This window comes from Coenobita brevimanus, chromosome 82 (assembly GCF_032717465.1).
Source record: "Coenobita brevimanus isolate Jiangsu-jjx chromosome 82, ASM3271746v2, whole genome shotgun sequence".
Taxonomy (NCBI): Eukaryota; Metazoa; Arthropoda; class Malacostraca; order Decapoda; family Coenobitidae; genus Coenobita; species Coenobita brevimanus.
Window position 1 is genome coordinate 17,991,565 of NC_137035.1, and position 22,500 is coordinate 18,014,064.

At 42.6% G+C, this 22,500-nt stretch overlaps 1 protein-coding gene across 1 annotated transcript in view; it reads right to left on the bottom strand.

Annotated features, from left to right (window-relative positions):
* LOC145409613 (dorsal-ventral patterning protein Sog-like) overlaps positions 1 to 22,500 on the bottom strand; it is a 119,372-nt gene that overhangs the window by 79,171 nt on the left and 17,701 nt on the right. The window lies entirely within an intron of this gene.

Sequence of the window (22,500 nt, forward strand, 5' to 3'; positions counted from 1 at the left end):
ATATTTTATTTTTCGTTTGTTTATTTGGTTATTTATTTCTCGTTTGTTTATTTATTATTCTTTTCTTGTTTGTTTATTCACGTCTCCTCCATCCACCTCAACCTGGCCTAAAATTACCGTCTCTCCAACTGACTGCTGACCTGTAACAAGAGATTAACTCTAGAATACGGTGCTATAGTAGGACTCGCGCACGTTTGCGGCTGTGGTGTAGCTCGCACCTGTGTACAGTGTTGCCACGTTTTCTATACCGTTATCTCTCTCTCTCTCTCTCTCTCTCTCTCTCTCTCTCTCCTGGCGGGAAATGTGAGCCACCCTGAGTACTTTTGATTCTTTTATAAGTTATTTATAATTGTGCTTTCATTTGTTAATTTGGTTTTGTTATATTTAGTAGTAGATGGAGTGTCAAAGTTACTGTCTGCTGAGAGGTTTGTTACGTTACTGATTCATACACCCCGACGTAGTGGGGTGTGGGTGTAGGTGTGGGTGGGAGTGTGGATGTGGGTTTGTTGGGGTGGTGGTCCAGGGGGGAGGGGAAGTGTGAAGGGGGATTTGACCTGAGACACCCAGGAGGGATTAAGAAGGGAGGGACGGGGCCGGGGGGGCTGGATTCACCTACCACGTGGTGGGAAATGTGAGCCACCCTGAGTACTTTTGATTCTTTTTATAAGTTATTTATAATTGTGCTTTCATTTGTTAATTTGGTTTTGTTATATTTAGTGATGCCGACAATGCATTCAATGCATGCCTCTCTCTCTCTCTCTCTCTCTCTCTCTCTCTCTCTCTCTCTCTCTCTCTTGGGACATTGAATCTCCTCATTCTCTCTTGGGACATTTATTTTAGGCCAGATGGATGTGTATTGCCACTCACAAGAATTACATGAATTATTTCTTTTACTTTGGATATTGGCATATTTCTTCTTTTTTCAGGCTCATTATCTTATATCCATAACTGTGATATTACTACCCACCCTAAAACTACGCTAAAAACCATTAAAAGTGACTACAATATCTTTTAGCAACACTGTACAATATGTATGCCATGTTTCTGTGTTACTGTATAAATATTTTATGCATAATAAGATTACTGTTGATTCATCCATCAAAATACACAAGTGTAAGTTTTATTCATCTGAATTTATCGAATTTGTGATGCCTTGTACATAAATAGCTTCCGTTTCACATCGCAAGTTGAGGAAACGTGGCACCATTGTAAACAGGTGCGAGCCACACCTCACCCGCAAACGGCCGGGATTCCGACTATAGTCACGAAGCAGTGCTATGGGAAGGAAGTGGAGGAATATGATGCTAGTCACGAAGAAGTGCTATGGGAAGGATTTAGAGTATGATGCTAGTCGCGAAGTGCTATGGAAAGAATGTAGAGGAATATGATGCTAGTCACGAGGAAGTGCTATGGAATGGAAGTATATAAAGGAGTATGATGCTAGTCACGAAGAAGTGCTATGGGAAGAATGTCGAAGAATATGGTGCTAGTCACGAAGATGTGCTATGGAAAGGATGTAGCGGAGCATGATGCTAGTCACGAAGAAGTGCTATGGAATGGATGTAGAGCAGTATAATGCAAGTCACGAAGAAGTGCTATGGAATGGATGTGGAGGAGTATGACGCTAGTCACGAAGAAGTGCTATGGGAAGATGTAGAGGAATATGATGCTAGTCACGAAGAAGTGCTATGGAATGGACGTAGAGCAGTATAATGCAAGTCACGAAGAAGTGCTATGGAATGGATGTGGAGGAGTATGACGCTAGTCACGAAGCAGTGCTATGGGAAGATGTAGAGGAATATGATGCTAGTCACGAAGAAGTGCTATGGAAAGGGTATGGAGGACTATGATGGTAGTTTGGAATGGATGTGGAGGAATATGATGCTAGTCATGAAGAAGTGCTATGGGAAGAATGTAAAAAAATATGATGCTAGTCACGAAGAAGTGCTATGGAAAGGATGTAGAACCATAGTATTACCTCCGCCCTTGGGATACGAGAAAACTGGTGCACAAGGACGAAAATCCCAGCTGAATTAAAGTGAAAAAAGCCGTAAAAAATAAAAAATAAAATGTTATATATTCCATCTTATTTTAACGTTGGTGGAATTACGCGTCTTTTCAATCCCTCTCGATCTCTGTCTTCCTTCGGTTCTTAAGACCTCTTCCTTAGCGATTAATTTTCCGTATTATACCTGAAAATTCTCTCTCTCTCTCTCTCTCTCTCTAACAACTAATCTATCTGAATATTCTCTCTCTCTCTCTCTCTCTCTCTCTCTCTCTCTCTCTCTGATATCAACACAATATTTATCGGTGGGATGCAAGGGGATACTGGAGTGTAATAAGCAAAATAAATCGCTAATATAAAGGCGTTAGGTACCCACCCAAGTCAAAGGGATACCGCCAAATGTAAACACGTCAAGAACACATACATTCCCATCCATCTCTGTCCTGGCCATTCCCTTAATAATAATAATAATAATAATATGATAATGATGATGATGATGATGATGATAAAATAATAATAATAATAATAATAATATTATAATTATAATAATAATAATAATAATAATAATAATATGATAATGATGATGATGATGATAAAATAATAATAATAATAATAATAATAATAATAATAATATGATAATGATAATAATAATAATAATAATAATAATAATAATAATAATAATAATAATAATATGATAATGCTGATGATGATGATGATAATAATAACAATAATAATAATAATAATAGCGGTAGTAGTAGTAGTAGTAGTAGTAGTAGTAGTAGTAGTAGGAGGAGGAGGAGGAGGAGGAGGAGGAGGAGGAGGAGGAGGAGGAGGAGGTGGTGGTGGTGGTAGTGGTGGTGGTGGTAGTAGTAGTAGTAGTAGTCCACCATCCTCTTCGGGGGAGGGGGGGGTGGATAGGCAAATAATCCATATATAACCGGGCAGTGGAGCCGCCCAGTCCTATCAGTGCCATCACGTGAAGGCGTCCACTGAATCCGTATATACACAAAGGGTGGGTGGCAGCGCGTCTTGTTCCGCGGCAGGGGGTGGGTCTCCGGGGCTCCCTCTCCCCCTCCCCCCCGTCAACAAATCGACCCCCCTTACACCGACAAAATGCAGACCTGTTTGTTTGTGTGTTTGTTTGTTGTTGTTTGTGGTGGTGGTGGTGGTAGTGGTGGTGGCTGTGATATGCCTTGTTGTTGTTGTTGTTGTTATGTTGTTTTTGTTGTTTGTTTTTCTTGCAGCAGGACATCGGACTGAAGGGGTTAACAAAAGGTGAACAGCGTCACACACACACACACACACACACACAAACGCAAAACAACACAACACATACAAAATACACACACACACACACACACACACACACACACACACACACACACACACACACACACACATACACACACACACACACACACACACACTGGACATAAAATAAATAAATATATAATAAGTAAATAAATGATGGAAGTGACGGGCTAAGAAGGAGAAATGGAAAAAAAATATCAGGCTTTTTTTTTTGGTTGTCAAGGTTAGGACGGTCGCTTGATAGATGAAAAAAATTGCAAGTAAAATAAATAGATAGATAGATAGATAAACAGACATAAATAGATAAACAGTAAAAATAATCTGACTGGTGGAGAGAAAAAATAAACGCGTCTTTTTTTACGAATAAATAATAAATAAAATGATTGAACTGAAGTGGTTTGAGAAAGCATTATCAGTCTCTCTCTCTCTCTCAATAAAATGATCCAACTTAGGTAGTTAATGAGAAAAGAAATACTCTCTCTCTCTCCCTCTCTCTGTCTCTCTCTCAAGGCTGCGGTGTAGGGGGGGGGGGTCCTGCTATCTGGAGGGGTCGCCTGGTAATCTCACATCTTAATAAAACTGCTGGGGGTGGCGCTGTAGGGGGCGAGAGGGCCGCCTTTATTGCTGCATCTCCCGCCACTAACTTTACTAATAAAAAAAAATGACGTCTCTCCTTTACTAATAAAAAGAAAATAATGAGTCCTTTAATAATAACGTCTCTCCTTTACTAACAATGTCTCCCCTTTAATAACACTGTCTCTACTAATAACGTCTCTACTAATAATCTCTCTCCTTTACTAATGTATCTTTACTAATAATGTATCTCCTTTACTAATAAAATAATGTCTTCAACCAGTATTACTGTCGTCTTTACTGCTTTATTTACGCGTGTTTAGGGGGGCTTCAAGGGGGGTGTATGTCTTTACTGCCACATTGCCTGTCGCCTGTATTTTATTTGGCGCCAGTATACCACTTTTGGCGCCAGCATACTTCATTTTGGCGCCAGTATACCACTTTTGGCGCCAGTATACTTCATTTTGGCGCCAGTATACCACTTTTGGCGCCAGTATACTTCATTTTGGCGCCAGTATACCACTTTTGGCGCCAGGATACCACTTTTGGCGCCAGGATACCACTTCAATTTGGCGCTAGTATACCACTTCATTTGGCGCCAGTATACCACTTCATTTGGCGCCAGTATACCACTTCATTTGGCGCCAACATATCATTACTAACCCAACCTAACCTAACCTATCCAATCCAATCCAATCCTACCCTACCTTACCCTACCCTTCCCTATCCTACCCTACCTTACCCTATTCTACCCTACCCTATCCTACCCTACCCTACCAAATCCTGACCTATCCAATCCTATACCATCCCACCCTACCCTACCCTATCCAATACCATCCTACCTTACCTTACCCTACCCTACCCTATCCTAACCTACCCTACCCAACCCTACCCTACCCTACCCCACCCCACCCTACCCAATCCTAACCTATCCTACCCTAACCTAACCTAACCTACCCTACCCTATCCTATACCATCCTACCCTACCCTACCCTACCCTATCCAATACCATCCTACCCTACCCTACCCTATCCAATACCATCCTACCCTACCCTACCCTATCCAATACCATCCTACCTTACCTTACTCTACCCTACCCTACCCTAACCTAACCAAAATTACTAATACAGTCGCAAACGATTATTCAAGATGGTTCTATCCCATTCTACTTGATTATAGATAAGATTTTAAGATAATTTGGCTCTCTTATCTTGTTTTTTTTTTTTCTTGGAGGGAACAATTTGGGGGCTCCTGGCCTTTGGTTCCTTCTTTATTGAAAAAAAAATCGTTCTCACTACTTTATTTTAACTCACCAAATAAAGAGTACTGTCGCCTCCAATTACATTATTATTTTTTTTTCGTTCAAAGAAATGCCAATGCTATCTACCTATCTACTTCCAGACGCCTTAATCCCGTAAGGGGTGGCCACAAACAAATCGCCTCCATGTCGCCCTGTCCCCCGCCATTTCACTGCCCTGCTCCCAGCTCACACTCCCCTCACTCATATACCTCTCCACTCCATCCCTCCATCTCATCCTCGACCTCCCGCTCCCCCTCCCCACTCTACCTCACTCACATACACTCTCCTCGTCAGTCTCTCACTCCATCCTCTCCACATGACCAAACCACCTCAATGCACCAAAATAAAATACGCTGCTCCTGCCACTACCTTTACTGATACAAACCAATGCCTAAGCCGTATTATTGTCGTATTTACTGCCTTATTTCTGTGTCCAAGGCTATTGTGATTCTATTAAGATTTTACTGAACTTGGGAAGGGTTAGAAGTAAGGTGTGTCTTTACTACGTCTCCTACCTTTCTTTACTAACTAAAAAGGTCTTCACATTGTATTCTTGTCTTTACTGCTTTATTTCTCCGCTAGTCTCTCTCTCACCTGCGTCGCAATATGATGGGTAAATGAGGGCAACGCGTGCTTATCTTCCTATCACTGGAGAAAAATCTTAAATGAACCTTCACTGCACTCAAACCATTAATCTTACAGCATCCAATTTCACAGGGTATACTCCCATGGCCCCTCCCCACCCACCACCAAAATTTCAGCCCATCCCACCCACTCCTTTGTCCCCTACGCCCACTTTTTTTATCCCCCCCCCCCGACACTTTAATTCTAGGAGAACATCTTTACCCTACAATGCCTACTTTCAGAGGGTATACTTTCCTGTCCCAGCCCCACCGCCCACCAACACTCCAGTCCATCCCGCCCATTCCTTTGCTCACCACGCCCATTTCTTTACCCCCCCCCTCGTAACTGAGTACATGTCATGGTCTACCGTCATTTCCAACATCATCATCAACATCACCACCACCACAAACCAAAACAACAACAACAACAACATCACCACCACCAACAGCAACAACCACATTCACCACCATTACAACTACGACAATTTTCACCACCACTACCACCACAAAACAACAACAATAACAACTACATTCATCACCACCGCAACAACAACAATTTTCATCACCACCTCCACCAATATTAATAACAACTACAACCATCACCACCACCACCACCACAACCTCTACCACCACCACCACCACCACACAAACCCCTTCAGTATCGCCGGTTAATGACTCAAGGCTGTCTCATGGAGCCGTCTCAAGGTGGGGGACGGTCGCTTAAAGATACAGAAATGGAAAAAGCAACACAAACACACACACACACACACACATACACACACACACACACACACATACATACACACACACACACACACACACACACACATACACACACACACACACACACACACACACATACACACACACACACACACAAACACACACACACACACACACACACACATAAATACATACACACACACATACATACACACATACACACACAGCCAGGGATTGTGTATTGGTCTGCAGAGATTATTTATGGCTTTGTTTACCTTCCACTCCCCTACAAATGAAACGCGGAACAAGGAACACCGCTACACATTGTACTTCTGTTTTGTTTACCATCTACTCTCCAAAGAAAGGAACGAAGGAACACGGAACGCCTCCAGAATGCTCTTAGGAGGCTGTATATTCGTTCCTTTATCCTCTGCTCACCAAGAAACGAAAGAAAGGAGGACGGAACATTCTTAGACCGTTCCTAGAGACGGGATATTGGTTTCTTTACTTTCTACTCTCCACGAAATAAACAAAAGTAACACGGAACACCTCTAGGAGACTGTATATTCGTTCCTTTATCCTCTGCTCCCCAAGAACTGAGAGAAAGGAGCACGGAGCACTCTTAGACCGTTCCTAGAGACGGGATATCTGTTTGTTTACTTTCTACTCCCACCGAGGACTAGTTATAGCCCATCTCAACTCGCTGGGGTCCTCTCCTGATGTCCTCCTTATAATAATTCTGCTAAAAACACGAGGAATCCAAACAAACTTCTTGCTTAAACAAACTCAACTACGCTTTTATCATGACTGCATCTTGTACAGCCGCAAATTAGGGAAAAAACAGCGAACACACACACACACACACACACACACACACACACACACACACACACACATACAGTGTAGAAAAGTGTGGAGAGGTGGGGTGGGGTACAACACACACACACACACACACACACACACACACACAAACTTCCCGTCATAACAATGCTCTCTTCGCTTCAACTGGCCTACAATTCCCATCTCTCCATCTTGACAGAATTTTATGCTAATCACGAAGAAGTGTCATGAAAGGGAAGCAGAGTGGCAGCATTATTTTAGTCTACTACTGAGCTGCCACAAGATTAACACAAGAATATGGTGCTAGTCACGAAGAAGTGCTCAGAAAAGCATATAAAGCCACGGCACGACCAACTACTTCCAGGACGACACTACAGTAAATTGCCACGCGTACCTAAGGTGGTGGCGACCATCATCCACTCACTTGATGTAGTGGTCCCTACTTCCTTCACCTTTTATTACTCTTTTTCTGTGTCTGCTCTCCTCTCTTCCTATTTCTCACCAATATCCACTCACTTGATGTAGTTTTGCCTACTTTTTCCTTTGTTTTTTATCATTCTTTTTCAGTGTCTGCTCTCCAACCTTCCTATATCTCCCATCTTCCTGTTGCTTTTTATTACTCTTCATTTCTTTTCAAGTGGCTTTACACTGAGTGACAAACCTAATGGTTTCCTGGCCTACAGGAAACCATTTACAATGTTGGATGGTAACCATATAACCAACCCATATGTGTTCCCTACGTGTCAACAAGTGAGTTGGCGGAGGGTTAGTGCCCCTCCCTGTAAAACAACTATAACTCAAAACAATAAAATAACTATAACTCAAAAGTCAAACGGCCACCCCTTATGGGATTATGGCGTCTGGCTATACACACACATATTTACTTACCTACTTTTTGGAGGAAGAACAAGATATGAGATTCTTTACTCTTTCCTTGTCCTTACCTAAGATATATATATATACAACATGGACTTCATCGTAAATTAATTTAATGTGAGTGCCGTCCCCAGTTCATCGTAAACTGAACAGCACCATGTAAGAGATAAAAAAAATAATTTCTGAATTAATTTAATCTGGCGGTTGTCAGGGAAGTGGCACAGTTCCGTCAGATGAGAGCACAATCCAAATCATAAATCAATCTACATGTCTTGTACACTCCTTTCACTTTGACTTGGCCCAGATTATCCTTTGGCAGCTTAGTTCACGCATCCCAGTGACTCCATACCGTGGTCCTGCATCCTTCCCACAGCACTTCTTCGTGACTAGTATCGTACACTTATGTTAATCTCTAGTTATAACTCTTCATTCTAGATGGATATGGCAACTTTAGGCCACACTAGCGAAAAAGGGTAAATTAACAAAATGACAGTAGATGAAAGAAAAAAAAAACAATACCACGAAATTATTAACGCCAAGAAAGCCTCCTTTGCCCTTATCCTCCTCGGTTATACGCTCCCTAACACCTTTACTTAAGCGACTTATTCTCATTTTCCTAATTACACTTTACTGTCCTCCGTGTTACATAAATCATTCCAATATCACCATTCTCTGCATAGGTAACGTGCAAAAGGATACTACCCACCCAAATTCAAAAATAAATCGCTAAAGAGGAGGTGTTAGGGACTGGCCAGCAGACTCCCGCCAAGGTCGAGGTTATGGGGCCCGTCTTAGCCCCGGGACCAACGCCAGACCCAAGACATCCTCCTTCAGGCAAAGATGTTTTACAAGACACAAAAAACGTCTTGATTTGGGTGAGGAATGCCGCCGACACGTACACACACACACACACACACACACACACACACACACACACACACACACACACACGCAAACAAACACAAACATATACACTAAGATAATACACGTAAACAACGAATTAAGACTCACACACATATATGCACCGAATTTAAAAAAACACACAAACACAGATAATACATAAACATACACATCGCCTAACACACACACACACACACACACACACACACACACACAAGCAATCACCATAAATCACACACAATACCCAGACCCAAGTGGCTGCCTTTCTACATAAAAACACAATATTATCCCGAGAATTACAAACACGCGCCTCGTTTCGAATCCCACACACAAACTAAGCAATCCTCTGGTCTACTGTGTGTGTGTGTGTGTGTGTGTGTGTGTGTGTGTGTGTGTGTGTGTGTGTGTGTGTGTGTGTGTGTGTGTGTTAAAAGAAAAAATAAAAGCAAGATATTCGCCAATCAGACTACGGATCCCACGGACAAAGACGGCAACGGGAAAGGAACAAACTCAGCACACGTTCCGGTAGTGGGATGAGGATGATAACTGGTCAGACGAAGCGGCCAGCCAGTACTAAAAATTACATATGGCAAAGAATGAATGCTGTGGGCTCAAAAAGTACTACAGATGACGTGGCAGAGAACGAAGGCTGCAGCTCAAACGGTAAGCCAATGGTAGCAATGTGGAATTCTAAATAATACTAACGAGAAAAACACCCAAACTTAAAAACAGCTTCCAAACTCTCAAGCCCTCCAGTTGCACCTTTCTGTGGCGTGTTTAGCTGCTGGGGGATAAGTTAAAGAGGTGTGCCGTCTGTGAGATATGTAGGTTTGATTTTCCAGCACACAGGCGTCAGTCTTCTCTATGACACGTTCAATGTGGCTGAGTTATGTTCGATTCAGGATTTTCGGATGCAATATACCTGTGCCCTTCATCTCTCTCTCTCTCTCTCTCTCTCTCTCTCTCTCTCTCTCTCTCTCTCTCTCTCTCCTCAACAACGACCCTTCTTTCCACACCACCATTTCTCTCTCTCTCTCTCCCTCTGACCACAAAAACACAGGAAGGGAAAGGAAAACAAACAGTGCCTTCCCTCAAACAGTGCCACTAAACAGAGGACACAAGGTTGGCAAATTACGCAACACATTCTCTTTTGCGATTCAGTCTCTTCACCTTAACTTACCCCAGATAATTTTTTTTTAAGCATTAATATCCTCACGTCTGCTCTCTAAATATACTCCTTTCACCTTAACTTGGCCCAGATCATTGTCCTTTCGCTGCTTATTTCACGTAGCTCAGTGGCGATAAAAGACGATGCTACGGCTCTACATTCCTTTCCACGGCACTTCTTCGTGACTAGCACCCTCTTTCAGTGTTTACTCCTGCACCCTTTTCACCCTACCTTGGCCTAAAATTGTCATCCCTCCATCTTGAATGCTGAGATATACCAGTAGATTAGCACTAGAATACGATGCTAGTCACGAAGAAGTGCTACTAAACGGATGCAGAGCCGTAGTACTGCCCACGTCTGGCACTGAGCTACGTGAAATAAGCTGCCACAGGACGAAAATCTGGGCCAAGTTAAGGTGAAAGGGGTATACGTAGAGGCCATACTTAAAAATATGAAAGGGAAAACAGAAAATGAGTATGACGAAATAAAAAAAAAGGCAAAAAAAAAATAATATACTAAAAACAATGTGAAACGTGAAAAATATATTGAAAGGGTATAAGTATGACGAAAATTCCAAAGGTCAAAAAATAAAGTAGTAGTAGTAGTAGTGGTGGTGTTGGTGGTGGTGGTAGTGGTGGTGGTGGTGGTGGTGGTGGTGGTGGTAGTAGTAGTAGTAGCAGTAGTAGTAGTAGTAGTAGTAGTAGTAGTAGTGGTAATAATAATAATAATAATAATAATAATAATAAAATACTCAAAAATCTTTAAGTGAACTCTGAAAAATATATTGAAATAATGATATGACGAAATCTGAAAGGGCAAAAAAAAAAAAAAAATGTTACTACTACTACTACCGGTACTACTACTACTACTACTACTACTACTAATAATAATAATAATAATAATAATAATAATAATAATAAATGTTAAAGCGAAATAAAAAAATATATATTGAAAAAAGGATAGGACGAAGTTTGAACAGGCAAAATAATAATAATAAAAATAATAATAATAATAATAATAATAATAATAATGTTAAAGCGAAATCTGAAAAATATATTGAAAAAGAGGCAATGACGAAATTTGCAAAGGTTAAATTGAGTGTTGCAACATCCATCACGCAAACCACGAAAACAACAACAACAACAAAACGACCCGATGCAAGACCCTGCAACTGCCTTTCACTTGGACGAGGCGAGGGTAGGATGATAAGCTGTGTGTGTGTGTGTGTGTGTGTGTGTGTGTGTGTGTGTGTGTGTGTGTGTGTGTGTGTGTGTGTGTGTGTGTGTGTGTCCCTCTCTCTCTCTCTCTGCGTGCGTGTGTATGTGTGTATGTATGTATGTGTCTATTTATGTATGTATGTATGTGTGTGTGTGTATGTATGTATGTATGTATGTATGTACGTATGTAAGCCTGTGTGTGTACAATATACGGTCACAGCATCGCCCACCACTCCACACACCTGCTATTCACCCCTTCGCTACGCTTACATATTCCTGCATTCTTTTCTTTTACATTCTGAACACACTTCCATAACCAGACAGCACTCAGAGGGCGCATACCTCCGCCCACGCCTACACCAGACAACTCAGATCACCTCCAAAGCTGCATCAAGTCTTCTCTGACCCATGATTTATATATCCAAAAAAGTTGAATAAAATCCATCAAAAAGTTTTTGAAGTATTTTGTGGACAAACAAACAAAAAAATGTCCTGAACCGGGACTGGAACTCAGATCACCACTAAAGTATACACAAGTCTTCCTTGGCCCGAGGTCCAATATACACCAAATTTCACTGAAATCCATCAATAACGTTCTGAGGCATCTCCTGGACAAACAAGCAAACAAACAAACAGGGGTGAATGCATAACCTTCACCAATTCCGTTGGTGTAGGTAATGAAGATCGCAGGCAGCCGTGGACGTGTCATGTCTACACAGCACTCACAGACAGCACACCTCCGCCACTGCCACTGCCATTAAAAAGAATCGGGATCCGAAGCCGACCCCAAATTTAATCAGTTCTTCCTTGGCCCACGGCCCACCCTTTCACAAAATGTCATTGAAATTCATAGAGAACTTTTGGTGATATCGTGTGGACAGACAGACAGACAAACACAGGTGACTACATAACCTCCTCCAACCTCGGTGGCGGAGGTAATTAAAGGGAGGCCTCGTAGTGAAGGGGTTAAGGCTGTGTCTAACCCCACCAGATCGATGTCTTCCTAGATTGGAACAAAATCGTCTGGAGAGGAGGAGGAGGAGGAGGAGGAGGAGGAGGAGGAGGAGGAGGAGAAGAAGAAGAAGAAGAAGGAAAAAAGAAAAAGTAGAAAGAAGAAACACAACAACAACAACAACAACAACACCTTCCCTCTGCCAGTGTCTGTGTTCTAAAGAAAAAAAAGTGAGTTACAGAATACAATACAATCCCCCATTTCACCTCCCCTGACAAAGCTTACATGGCCCTCTCTTACAGTGTCAAGGGCTTCAGGGCTGGCTACTGGTTCTGTTATCTGGCAGTGTATTATGTATGAATACTGATGTGGTGGGGATAAGGTGATGATGATGATGATGATGATGATGATGATGATGATATTATTATTATTATTATTATTATTGCTGCTGTTCTTATTGTTGTTCTTGTTATTAATGTAGTTATTAAAGTTATTGCTGCTGGCTGACTACTACTAATACTATTACTACAACTCCCACACTACTACCAACTACTACTACTGCTACTATACTGCCACCATCATCACTACAAACTCTCACAGTCTGCCTAACTTCACACTTCTCTGCAGGTAAATCCCTCTAATATAAACAGCGCCAGGTGGGTGTCAGGAGCGGCAGGTAAGGCTGTGTGTGGTGGGCAGGTGGCGCCACGGCAGGTGCTGGCCTGGGTAGTAATTGCCGTGATGGACTGACCTGGCGCCACACACACGTACATGCAGACATACAGAGCCATACGTACATACATACATACAGACATACATACACATACGTACATACATACATAATTACACAGATGCATACCTACATACATACACAGATATATACCTACATCCATACATTGACATCCCACATACACACAGACATACGTACACATACACACATACAGGTACGTACCAGATACACATACACATACACAAGCAAAGAGATTGACACTGACACAGATACATACATACATAATAAACGCATACATATATACATACACAGACACAGACATACATACACAAACATGAACAGATATACATACACATATAAACACATACAAGCACACAGATACACACTTAATACACATACATACACATATACATACAGACACACATACACACTGCAGTCACTGAGTCCACACGCCGACGCACATGAACCAGACAGGTAGACCGGCGCCTAGGCAGGGACAGGAGGACGAGACAGGTAGGCATGCAGGCAGGTAGGGGACTGGTAGATAGGCAGGCAGGCAGGCAGGCAGATCGATAAATGAGTGGTAGATAGGAAGGCAGGCAGGTAGATAGACACAGGAGAGAGAGAGAGAGAGACTAAGGCGTAGTTGTGTATGGGGTAGGGTACAGTAGGGGAGATTGAGGTGTAGGTATGGCGTGGGGGAGGAGGTGAAGGTCAGGGGAGGAGGAGGTGAAGTGGTAAGAGGAGTGGTAGGCTGTCTAGAGGGACGCGGGTTCGATCAAGCTGAGGAAGGGAACAATTATCTGAAATTCCTTATACCACCACACCAGGAGGCAATAAGGGACCCCTGGTATGTATTCAATATAGACGGTGGGCACTAGCATCGAAGTGGTGACATGTGAAGGTGTGTGGAACTTGGGAATGCTGGGCTTCAGAGAGAGAGAGAGAGAGAGAGAGAGAGAGAGAATTACTGGGTGAAAATGCCTACGATGCCAGACAATTTAGGCAAATATATCTAGGAATGTGTGTGTGTGTGTGTGTGTGTGTGTGTGTGTGTGTGTGTGTGTGTGTGTGTGTGTGTGTGTGTGTGTGTGTGTGTGTGTGTGTGTGAGAGAGAGAGAGAGAGAGAGAGAGAACAAATTTAATATAGAGGTATGTGTATGCCAGTAAGAATGTGTGTGTGTGTGTGTGTGTGTGTGTGTGTGTGTGTGTGTGTGTGTGTGTGTGTGTGTGTGTGTGTGTGTGTGTGTGTGTGTGTGTGTGGACTGTGTGGCGCCTAGGGTGAGTGGTGGTGGCGACAGGTACGCCATTGACAAAAACACGGCGTCGCAAAAACAAACACACAAACATCGTCACCCCCTATTTGTCAACACGCTAACAAACACATCACCAACATTATAAGAAACATCACCATCCACAGAAACATCATCATCACCAAAAACATCACTACCATCACCAACTTCAAAAACATCACCAACATTAACAAAAACATCATCACTAAAATTAACAAAAACATCACCAACATCACCACCAACATTAACAAAAATATAACCAACATCAACAAACACATCACCATCATCATCACCAACATTAACAAAAACATCACTAACAACATCACCAACATTAACAAAAACATCACTAACATTAACAAAAACATCACTAACATCACCATTAACAAAAACATCACCAACATTAACAAAAACATCACCAACATTAACAAAAACATCACCAACATTAACAAAAACATCACCATTAACAAAAACATCACCATTAACAAAAACATCACCAACATTAACAAAAACATCACCAACATTAACAAAAACATCACCAACATTAACAAAAACATCACCAACATCAACAAAAACATCACTAACAACATCACCAACATCAACAAAAACATCACCAACATTAACAAAAACATCACCAACATCAACAAAAACATCACTAACAACATCACCAACATCAACAAAAACATCACCAACATTAACAAAAACATCACCAACATCAACAAAAACATCACCAACATTAACAAAAACATCACCAACATCAACAAAAACATCACCAACATCAACAAAAACATCACCAACATTAACAAAAACATCACCAACATTAACAAAAACATCACCAACATTAACAAAAACATCACCATCAAGAACATCACCAACATCGACATCACCAACATCAACAAAAACATCAGTATCATTAACAAAAACATCAGTATCATTACCAACATTAACAAAAAACATCACCAACATCATCACCAACACCGACAAAAACATCAACATCATTACCAACATCAAAAAACGCATCTAACAAACACAAAAACACACTACATCATACCGTCGCTACAAAAACATCGCTAGAATCCTGAACAACAACATCGCTGCAATCTTGAACACACAACATCACCACAACAAACACACATAGGATAAACAAACATCATTACAAGCACATCCACACAAACACACAACCAAGGGCAGCCACATACCAACATAATCTGCATCACATAAACAGAATTTGCATCAGTAACTATCTATCTATCTATTTGTCAGTAGTTTTATCTATCCGTCTGTCAATCTGTTTATCTCCGTCTATCTACTTATATGTCTGTCAATCTATCTATCCATCTATCTATCTATTTAAGTTCCGCCTAAATCCTGTAAGGGGTGGCCACAAACAAATCGCCTCCATGTCACCCTGTCCTCCTCCATCACACAAAAGCATATTCAAGTAAGGCGCAAAATAAATCACAAAGGGAAAGGCATTACGAAAAATACAAAGCCTACAAGAATACGATACACAAACAAACGAGGATAATACAAAGGCTACATAAACGCTTTCAGAACTACAGTTTCCTTTGTAATCTAGACAAACACACACACACACACACACACACACACACACACACACACACACACACACACACACACATATATGCATACTTAGAGAGAGAGAGAGAGAGAGAGAGAGAGAGAGAGAGAGAGAGAATAAAACTGAAAACCTATGCTCCTAATTACACCTATGCTCCTAATTACACACCTGTTCCTAATTACACCTATGCTAATTACACCTGTAGTCCTAATAAAACCTATGCTAATTTCACCTATGCTCCTAATTACACCAATGCTCCTAATGACACCTATGCTAATGACACCCATCCTAATTACACCTATGCTCCTAATTACATTTCTTAATTACACCTATGCTCCTAATTACACCTATGCTGTTCTTGTTATTGTTCTATCCCCAGTTCTAAGGATATAAAGAGTACAATTTTAAGCCATGTCAGAGTAAACAGAGTTCAGGAAAACCATTGCTGTGACCTTAACAACAGATCAGATGAAGCTCAATATATTCTTACGTGGATTTTAGTTAAGAATTTCCGCCTAGACCAGCTCTGCCTAAGGACTCTCTCTCTCTCTCTCTCTCTCTCTCTCTCTCTCTCTCTCTCTCTCTCTCTCTCTCTCTCTCTCTCTCTCTCTCAGGAGGATCTAGGACAGGGAGGTCACACTAGGTTAGATTAGGTCAGGCTGGGATGCTAGGTTGTAACAGGTTAAGTAATTTAGGTCACTTACACTTGGCTTTGTTAGGTGAAGTTAGACACAATAGGTTAGGGGTAGTTAGGTTGAGGTTGGATAGGGTAGGTTGGATTGGGCAGTTAGATAGGGCAGGATAGGAGTCATCAGGGTTGGGTAGGTTAGGTTGGATAGGGTAGTTGGATAAGGCAGGATAGGAGTCACTAGGGTTGAGTAGGTTAGCTTGGGTAGAGCAGGATAGCTGTCACTAGGGTTGAGTAGGTTGGGTTGGATAGGGCAGGTTAGGGCTAGGGGCTAGGGTTGGGTAGGTTGGATAGGGCAGTTGGGCAGAGCATATCAGGAGTCATTAGGGTAGGTTAGGTTCGGTAGGGCAGGTCAGGTAGGGTCATAAGAGCATACTGTAGGTGTCAGGACCACGAGTCAAATAATAATAATAATAATAATAATAATAATAATAATAATAATAATTGGACCATCTGTTTACCCTGTGACCTTGACCTCTGACCCAGTACTCTCAAATTGGAGTTAATTAATTATTGCCTGACCCTCAACACTTCCACTAACTTGGGTTCAAGTCGGATCGAAACTGTTTAAGCTCACCTTTTCCTTTGACGACCTCTGACCTTTTCCTGTGACTTTGACCTCTGACTTTTTCCTGTGACTTTGACCTCTGACCTTTTCCTGTAACTTTGACCTCTGACCTTTTCCTGTGACCTTGACCTCTGACCTTTTCCTGTGACTGACCTCTGACCTTTTCCTGTGACCTTGACCTTTGAAATTGCCATGTGACTTTGACCTTTGCCGTATTTTAGAAAACCCATAGGTCAAACCCTTGTCTGATCCTCAACCATTCCCTCAAGGCTGGTCCAAACCGGGGGGAAAAAAGTTTAATTATATTCATTCTCTCTCTCTCTCTCTCTCTCTCTCTCTCTCTCTCTCTCTCTCTCTCCTCTCTCTCTCTCTCTCTCACACACACACGTCGATCATAACACCCGCTATCACTTCGGGGGCGCGGGTGTAAATACGAATGCTAATATTTTACTGCCAAGCGTCATAGATCATCCTGGGAGAGCAAATGATGGACGATGATGAAAATTATCATCATCATCATCATCATTATCATTTTCATCATTATCGTTATCATCATCATCACCAGAATCATCGTCACCATTATTATCATCATTATCATTATCATCATCGTCGTCATCATTATCGTTATCGTCATCATTATCATCATCGTCACCATTATCATCATCATAATTATCATCACCATCATCATCATCATCTTCGTCGTCATCATTATCATCATCATCATCATTATTATCATCATCATTATCATCATCATCAGTTATCTGTAATGAGGGCTGTTTATCCTGGGAATTACAATGTGGAAATCTTTATTAAACGAGGACAGGTGATAACGGAGGGCTGTGTCAAATATCTCCCCTCCCCCTTCCCTCTCCCCTCTCCCTCCTACCCCTCCCCTTCTTACCCTCCCCTCCATCATCCCCCTTTCCCTATTTTTCCTTCCCTCTCCCCTCCTCTAACTATGCCCCCCTCCACTCCTCTCCCTCCCTTCACCCCCTCCTCCATCGCCCTTTCCCTTTCTCTCCCCTCTCCAACTTTCCCCCTCCACCTCCCCTCCATCCTGCTCCCTCCCCCTCCCCTCCCCCTCCTCTAACTATGCCTCCCTCCTCTTTTTCCCTTCATGCCCACCTCCGTCATCCCCCTTTCCCTCTAATTCCCCCCCTCCACCTCCCCTCCCTTCGCTCCCTCCCCTCCATCCTCCTCCCTCCACCTCCCCTCCCCTCCCTCCCCCATCCATCACCGAGACGTGGCACCGTAGCACTACTGTTTATGTACACAGTAATTTCCCTCTTGTTTGTAGGGTTTTTGTCTCTATGCAATCCTTTTCTCGCTCTCTCTCTCTCTCTCTCTCTCTCTCTCTCTCTCTCTCTCTCTCTCTCTCTCTCTCTCTCTCTTGTTACTGATACATGAGAGAGGGGAGGGAGTTGGAGGGAGGGCAGCGTGACTTGGAGGTGATTTGATTGTGGTCACCCCTTATGGGACAGAGAAATAGAAAGATAGATAGATAGATAGATAGATAAATAGACTGACAGATGGATGGATGGAGTTAGACAGTAGAGGTAACTAATATCTATATAATATCAATGATCTGCATCCGTAATATCAATCTATCTACCCACCTATCTATATCTATTGCCAGACACCTTAAATTTTGAAGGGGTCGCCACAAACAAAAAGCCTCCATGTCAACCTCTCCTCCGTCATCAGGGTGTCCTATTTCCAACTCACCCTTCCCACTCTCATAACACTCAATCTCTATCCCATCCTTCCCTCTCATCCTCGGTCTCCCCCTCTCCTTCCCCCTCTACGTACCAGAGGATACAAAGGTGTAGTGGGCAAAATAAATAGCTGAAGATAAGATGTTACGAAATCAAACGTTCTGTGGGTGGTTCAATATGGCCGCCGTACCGCCTCTTCGCGTTTAACGGCTATTTAATTGACTGCGGCGATGAAAATGTCGCCATCGATCACTTTAAAGAGCGTGTTTGTTATCTTCTCTATCAGACGAAGCTCAAGTTTCTTTCGGGCTGGACTGGCCGACTCAAGTTTGCTTTGTGTGGCTTGATAATGATATGCAAACACGGTGACGCCATCTTGGGTTGCTCGCTCAAGACCCAGCACCGTTACCGTTTGAAATAATGTACTTCTATTTCCCAACAGCGCGACCCAAACCCTTTTATAAGAACAATACCGGATTCTTCTAGTTTTTTACGTGGTCCGGCTTTCTCCCAAAAAATCCTTACGCAACAAAAACGGGAAAACGTGAGATGTGTGCGTATGTGTTGCGAGTGACCGTTTCCCTCCCTCCGTTTTTAAATCAAGCGTCCCTCTCTTTTCAATTATCTTCCTGTTTCCCCCGCACCGCTCATGTCACCTTCAGCTTATCGTTCATCGTGGCAGAAGCGTCGGTAAAAACCTTGAGATGTGAGAGGAGCAAGAGGGAGGGAGGGAGGGATGAGGAGAGGGAGGCAGAGAAGAGGGAAGGGAGAAGAAAAACGGTTTTGTTTTGTTTTTTCACTGGCGTCTTCCTTTTTCCGGCAATCCCGCGGGAAATTAGGCTAACGATGAGAGAGAGAGAGAGAGAGAGGAGGGGGGATGAGCATACATTCTTAGTTTATCGCGTTTCCTATGTACCCTCTTTCCCCGTCGCTCGTGGGGGGCGTCGGGTTTAAAAATTAGGAGTTTAAGGAATAGAGGGAGAGATGGCGACCCGTGCCAGACGTAAAATGATGCTAGGGCAGAGGAAAAATAAGAGTGAGTTTCGTCACCGGCCGCGTCTTGGCGCGATGCCCAGAAGGTTAGACTCTCTCCGTATCCCTGTAAAACCATCTCATATACCATCCAAGTCCCGGGAAATATGGAGGCTGGAGAGGTATAGGGATGAAAATAAGGTAATAATAAGCATCTCAGCACAGGGAAATACTTAGAGGGTTAGTGAGGGAGGGAGGGAAGCAGGTTTGAATTACGTGTCTCCGGTGGCGGTAGGGGGAGGGAAACGAACGCGGCCATGCTGTCGTCTACGTTTCCCGCCTTGATGTAACAAATATGGGTGAACTGGGCCTCCTTATCTCTCTAATTTATGGACCAAAACATCAACAAATCCGACCCACTGGAGCGTAAATGACCCCTGAACTATGCCAAATGGGAGGTCAAAGAAGGTTAGGGGTGTCGTAGGGGAAGGGAAAATACTGGGAGAAAATCAGATTCGGTTCACATTTAACACCATTCCGACTTAAACTTTCGCTGTGTCCGAATCCTGTAACTACCGGCATAGCCTTTACTTTAGCCTCTCTCTCTCTCTCTCTCTCTCTCTCTCTCTCTCTCTCTCATTCATTCACCCATGTTCGGTAGGTAAGTAGAAATATATACTGAGAGAGAGAGAGAGAGAGAGAGAGAGACATGGCGAGACGAGATAATCAGCTTCCTTATCTACCCTTATATCTATCTTCGTATCTATTTAATCTACTACTATATCTATCTGGTTGGTTGTTTTCTTATCAGCCTGTATCTATCTATCTATCTATCTATACGGATTTCTTCACAAGCTTCAGTCTAAACCCTATCTATCTATTTATCTATCTATCTACCTACTTACCTACCTACCTACCGACTTACCTACCTACCTACCTATCGATCAATAACAATCCCTATATTGCCTATCTATCTATAGCCCATCAATCTATCTATCTACCTAGCTATCAGTACTGGGGATTTATCTATCTACTTGTCTATCTATCAGTCTACTTATGGTCATCCCTTTCACCAACCTGCTCCCAGCTCCTATCTATCGACCTATCAGTCTATCTATCAACTCTCTCTCTCTCTCTCTCTCTCTCTCTCACTGTCTCTCTCTCTTTCTCTCTCCGGGGTGACTCAGGGATTAACCTTAGTAAACAGGGAGCAAAGGGCAACAGGAAAGGGCAAGGGTGAGGGAGGGGGTGGCAGGGTAGGGGAGGGGGTGAGGGTGGGGAAGGGAGGGGTGAGGGAGGGGAGGGGAGGGCAGGGGCGAACGAGAGGAGAGGTGAGGGAGGGGAGGAAGGGGTGATGGAAGAAGGGTGAGGGAGGGGTAAGGGAGGGGAGGGGAGGGGAGGGGAGGGGTGAGGGCAAAGGGCAGGTCCAAATAAAGGAGTCAGGAGGTACCGCTGGGGGGGAGGGGGACGCATAAACAATAACAAATCCAACAACACAGGTAAACAAAGAATATAAAGGTAGAATACAACAACTACAACTACTACTACTACTACTACTACTTCTACTACTACTACCTCTACTACTTCCTCTTCTTCTTCTTGTTCTACTACTACTACTACTATACGACTACTACTACTACAAATTCTACTACTACTTCTTCTTGTTCTACTACTACTACTACTACTACTACTACTACTACTGCTGCTACTATTACTACTGCAACTACTTCTACTACTACTACTACTACCAAGAAATGAAGAGGATGGAAGTAGAGCTGAAAGATTTATTATTATTATTATTATTATTATTATTATTATTATCATCATCATTATCCTATTTAGCCAGGCATAAAGCTGCCATCTCTCCATCCTATATGCTGAGGCCTCAAATTGGAATACGGTGCTAGTCACGAAGAAGTGCTACGGAGAGGCTGCAGGGCTATGGTACCGTCTTAATACTGAGCTCCGGGAAGGTGACTGCAAAAAGACGAAAATATTTGACAAGTAGGAGTGAGCGAAGTATAGAATTTCTGAGAGAGAGAGAGAGAGAGAGAGAGAGAGAGAGAGAGAGAGAGAGAGAGAGAAACGCCATCGTAGTAAAGGGACCGTCATAGAAAATCCTGTAATTACAAACACATAACTAAATCAATAAATAAATGGCCACATATACTGCACAAGAGATGGGGAAAAAAAGGCTTGGTTTTTGCAGGATGAAGGAAGGAAGGCCAGTGTTAAAAAATTGTTACAGCCGAGCATTCAGGAGGGAGAGGGGGAAATTTTAGGCCAAGTTGGAGTGACAGGAGTATAGGCAACAGCAGGAGAGACGAAGGGGGGTAATGATCAGTCTCTACATCTTTCCACAGCACTTCTTCGTGACTAGTACCATACTCTAGTGTTAATCTATTGCTACAACTCTGCATTCAAGGACAAAGAGTAGTTTTAGGCCAAGATGGAGTGAAAGGAGTATT